General features: G+C 51.7%; 1 protein-coding gene across 1 annotated transcript in view; it reads right to left on the minus strand.

Annotated features, from left to right (window-relative positions):
* The window catches only part of GGA1 (golgi associated, gamma adaptin ear containing, ARF binding protein 1), a 329,846-nt gene extending 327,442 nt beyond the window's left edge, over positions 1 to 2,404 (minus strand). Inside the window, exon 1 of the mRNA XM_063941459.1 lies at positions 2,324 to 2,404. The gene's annotated coding sequence lies outside the window, so the exon portion shown is untranslated. The remainder of the gene's footprint in view (positions 1 to 2,323) is intronic.
* Positions 2,405 to 6,000: the final 3,596 nt, after the last annotated feature.

A 6,000-nucleotide genomic window follows, 5' to 3' on the forward strand; every position in this document is an offset into this window, starting at 1 on the left:
GATATTGCTGCAGTGATCAGGTAACCCCACCCCAGGTCTTACGGACAGCAGCGCCCATGTGAAGGTCTGTAGATGATATTGCTGCAGTGATCAGGTAACCCCACCCCAGGTATTACGGACAGCAGCGCCCATGTGAAGGTCTGTAGATGATATTGCTGCAGTGATCAGGTAACCCCACCCCAGGTCTTACGGACAGCAGCGCCCATGTGAAGGTCTGTAGATGATATTGCTGCAGTGATCAGGTAACCCCACCCCAGGTCTTACGGACAGCAGCGCCCATGTGAAGGTCTGTAGATGATATTGCTGCAGTGATCAGGTAACCCCACCCCAGGTATTACGGACATCAGCGCCCATGTGAAGGTCTGTAGATGATATTGCTGCAGTGATCAGGTAACCCCACCCCAGGTATTACGGACATCAGCGCCCATGTGAAGGTCTGTAGATGATATTGCTGCAGTGATCAGGTAGCCCCACCCCAGGTATTACGGACAGCAGCGCCCATGTGAAGGTCTGTAGATGATATTGCTGCAGTGATCAGGTAACCCCACCCCAGGTATTAGGGACAGCAGCGCCCATGTGAAGGTCTGTAGATGATACTGCTGCAGTGATCAGGTAACCCCACCCCAGGTCTTACGGACAGCAGCGCCCATATGAAGGTCTGTAGATGATATTGCTGCAGTGATCAGGTAACCCCACCCCAGGTATTAGGGACAGCAGCGCCCATGTGAAGGTCTGTAGATGATATTGCTGCAGTGATCAGGTAACCCCACCCCAGGTATTACGGACAGCAGCGCCCATGTGAAGGTCTGTAGATGATATTGCTGCAGTGATCAGGTAACCCCACCCCAGGTCTTACGGACAGCAGCGCCCATGTGAAGGTCTGTAGATGATATTGCTGCAGTGATCAGGTAACCCCACCCCAGGTCTTACGGACAGCAGCGCCCATGTGAAGGTCTGTAGAGGATATTGCTGCAGTGATCAGGTAACCCCACCCCAGGTATTACGGACATCAGCGCCCATGTGAAGGTCTGTAGATGACACTGCTGCAGTGATCAGGTAACCCCACCCCAGGTATTATGGACAGCAGCGCCCATGTGAAGGTCTGTAGATGATATTGCTGCAGTGATCAGGTAACCCCACCCCAGGTATTACGGACAGCAGCGCCCATGTGAAGGTCTGTAGATGATATTGCTGCAGTGATCAGGTAACCCCACCCCAGGTATTACGGACAGCAGCGCCCATGTGAAGGTCTGTAGATGATATTGCTGCAGTGATCAGGTAACCCCACCCCAGGTATTACAGACAGCAGCGCCCATGTGAAGGTCTGTAGAGGATATTGCTGCAGTGATCAGGTAACCCCACCCCAGGTATTACGGACAGCAGCGCCCATGTGAAGGTCTGTAGATGATATTGCTGCAGTGATCAGGTAACCCCACCCCAGGTATTACGGACAGCAGCGCCCATGTGAAGGTCTGTAGATGATATTGCTGCAGTGATCAGGTAACCCCACCCCAGGTATTACGGACAGCAGCGCCCATGTGAAGGTCTGTAGATGATATTGCTGCAGTGATCAGGTAACCCCACCCCAGGTATTACAGACAGCAGCGCCCATGTGAAGGTCTGTAGATGATATTGCTGCAGTGATCAGGTAACCCCACCCCAGGTATTATGGACAGCAGCGCCCATGTGAAGGTCTGTAGAGGATATTGCTGCAGTGATCAGGTAACCCCACCCCAGGTATTACAGACAGCACGCCCATGTGAAGGTCTGTAGAGGATATTGCTGCAGTGATCAGGTAACCCCACCCCAGGTATTATGGACAGCAGCGCCCATGTGAAGGTCTGTAGAGGATATTGCTGCAGTGATCAGGTAACCCCACCCCAGGTATTACAGACAGCACGCCCATGTGAAGGTCTGTAGATGATATTGCTGCAGTGATCAGGTAACCCCACCCCAGGTATTACAGACAGCAGCGCCCATGTGAAGGTCTGTAGATGATATTGCTGCAGTGATCAGGTAACCCCACCCCAGGTATTACGGACAGCAGCGCCCATGTGAAGGTCTGTAGATGATACTGCTGCAGTGATCAGGTAACCCCACCCCAGGTATTACGGACAGCAGCGCCCATGTGAAGGTCTGTAGATGACACTGCTGCAGTGATCAGGTAACCCCACCCCAGGTATTACGGACAGCAGCGCCCATGTGAAGGTCTGTAGATGACACTGCTGCAGTGATGTGGTTCCCCTACTCCAATGATCACTTCCCTATAATTAAGGGTTGGCTGCACTAGGCCCGACAGCTATAGACGTCAGAGCTTCCTCACCCTTCCAGGTCACGGTTCAGTTGATCACAAAAAGCCTGCACATCCTCCCAGTCCTGCTCCTTGTTCAGTGGGTTTGTAGCTCGGTCTGTTGAGAAAACAAGAAGGTCCAGAGACAGGGTGAGCTGTAGAAACGTTTCTTCATGTAAGCGCTAAACCCCAGCACTGCGAATCATGATATCGCCCATCTCCCCGTGTGATCAGAAAATATATCACCCAGTAATACTATAACACTATAACAAACACCTGTCCCACCCGCTGCAACGTGTACCATGACATTACCATATACACCTGTCACACCCGCTGCAACGTGCGCCATAACATTACCATATACACCTGTCACACCCGCTGCAACGTGTACCATGACATTACCATATACACCTGTCCCACCCGCTGCAACGTGTGCCATGACATCACCATATACACCTGTCACACCCGCTGCAACGTGTACCATGACATTACCATATACACCTGTCCCACCCGCTGCAACGTGTACCATGACATTACCATATACACCTGTCACACCCGCTGCAACGTGCGCCATAACATTACCATATACACCTGTCACACCCGCTGCAACGTGTACCATGACATTACCATATACACCTGTCACACCCGCTGCAACGTGTGCCATGACATCACCATATACACCTGTCACACCCGCTGCAACGTGTGCCATGACATTACCATATACACCTGTCCCACCCGCTGCAACGTGTACCATGACATTACCATATACACCTGTCACACCCGCTGCAACGTGTACCATGACATTACCATATAAACCTGTCCCACCCGCTGCAACGTGTACCATGACATTACCATATACACCTGTCCCACCCGCTGCAACGTGTACCATGATATTACCATATACACCTGTCCCACCCGCTGCAACGTGTACCATGACATTACCATATACACCTGTCACACCCGCTGCAACGTGTACCATGACATTACCATATAAACCTGTCACACCCGCTGCAACGTGTGCCATGACATCACCATATAAACCTATCCCACCCGCTGCAACGTGTGCCATGACATCACCATATACACCTGTCACACCCGCTGCAACGTGTGCCATGACATTACCATATACACCTGTCACACCCGCTGCAACGTGTGCCATGACATTACCATATACACCTGTCACACCCGCTGCAACGTGTGCCATAACATTACCATATACACCTGTCACACCCGCTGCAACGTGTGCCATGACATTACCATATACACCTGTCACACCCGCTGCAACGTGTGCCATGACATTACCATATACACCTGTCACACCCGCTGCAACGTGCGCCATGACATTACCATATACACCTGTCACACCCGCTGCAACGTGTGCCATGACATTACCATATACACCTGTCACACCCGCTGCAACATGCGCCATGACATTACCATATACACCTGTCACACCCGCTGCAACGTGTGCCATGACATTACCATATACACCTGTCACACCCGCTGCAACGTGTGCCATAACATTACCATATACACCTGTCACACCCGCTGCAACGTGTGCCATGACATTACCATATACACCTATCCCACCCGCTGCAACGTGTGCCATGACATTACCATATACACCTGTCACACCCGCTGCAACGTGTGCCATAACATTACCATATACACCTGTCACACCCGCTGCAACGTGTGCCATGACATTACCATATACACCTGTCACACCCGCTGCAACGTGTGCCATGACATTACCATATACACCTGTCACACCCGCTGCAACGTGTGCCATAACATTACCATATACACCTGTCACACCCGCTGCAACGTGTGCCATGACATTACCATATACACCTGTCACACCCGCTGCAACGTGTGCCATAACATTACCATATACACCTGTCACACCCGCTGCAACGTGTGCCATGACATTACCATATACACCTGTCCTACCCGCTGCAACGTGTGCCATGACATTACCATATACACCTGTCACACCCGCTGCAACGTGCGCCATGACATTACCATATACACCTGTCACACCCGCTGCAACGTGTGCCATGACATTACCATATACACCTGTCACACCCGCTGCAACGTGTGCCATGACATTACCATATACACCTGTCACACCCGCTGCAACGTGTGCCATGACATTACCATATACACCTGTCACACCCGCTGCAACGTGTGCCATGACATCACCATATACACCTGTCACACCCGCTGCAACGTGCGCCATGACATTACCATATACACCTGTCACACCCGCTGCAACGTGCGCCATGACATTACCATATACACCTGTCACACCCGCTGCAACGTGTGCCATGACATTACCATATACACCTGTCACACCCGCTGCAACGTGTGCCATGACATTACCATATACACCTGTCACACCCGCTGCAACGTGTGCCATGACATCACCATATACACCTGTCACACCCGCTGCAACGTGTACCATGACATCACCATATACACCTGTCACACCCGCTGCAACGTGTGCCATGACATCACCATATACACCTGTCACACCCGCTGCAACGTGTGCCATGACATCACCATATACACCTGTCACACCCGCTGCAACGTGTACCATGACATCACCATATACACCTGTCACACCCGCTGCAACGTGTACCATGACATCACCATATACACCTATCCCACCCGCTGCAACGTGTACCATGACATTACCATATACACCTGTCACACCCGCTGCAACGTGTACCATGACATCACCATATACACCTGTCACACCCGCTGCAACGTGTGCCATGACATCACCATATAAACCTGTCCTACCCGCTGCAACGTGTGCCATGACATCACCATATACACCTCACACCCGCTGCAACGTGTGCCATGACATCACCATATACACCTATCCCACCCGCTGCAACGTGTACCATGACATTACCATATACATCTATCCCACCCGCTGCAACGTGCGCCATGACATCACCATATACACCTGTCCCACCCGCCGCAACGTGTACCATGACATTACCATATACACCTGTCCCACCAGCCGCAACGTGTGCCATGACATTACCATATACACCTGTCACACCCGCTGCAACGTGTGCCATGACATTACCATATACACCTGTCACACCCGCTGCAACGTGTGCCATGACATTACCATATACACCTGTCCCACCAGCCGCAACGTGTGCCATGACATTACCATATACACCTGTCCCACCCGCTGCAACGTGTACCATGACATTACCATATACACCTGTCACACCCGCTGCAACGTGTGCCATAACATTACCATATACACCTGTCACACCCGCTGCAACGTGTGCCATGACATTACCATATACACCTGTCACACCCGCTGCAACGTGTGCCATGACATTACCATATACACCTGTCCCACCCGCTGCAACGTGTACCATGACATTACCATATAAACCTATCCCACCCGCTGCAACGTGTACCATGACATCACCATATAAACCTATCCCACCCGCTGCAACGTGTGCCATGACATCACCATATAAACCTGTCCCACCCGCTGCAACGTGTACCATGACATTACCATATACACCTGTCCCACCAGCCGCAACGTGTGCCATGACATTACCATATACACCTATCCCACCCGCTGCAACGTGTGCCATGACATTACCATATACACCTGTCACACCCGCTGCAACGTGTGCCATGACATTACCATATACACCTATCCCACCCGCTGC

Source organism: Pseudophryne corroboree, chromosome 9 (genome assembly GCF_028390025.1).
Source record: "Pseudophryne corroboree isolate aPseCor3 chromosome 9, aPseCor3.hap2, whole genome shotgun sequence".
NCBI lineage: Eukaryota > Metazoa > Chordata > Amphibia > Anura > Myobatrachidae > Pseudophryne > Pseudophryne corroboree.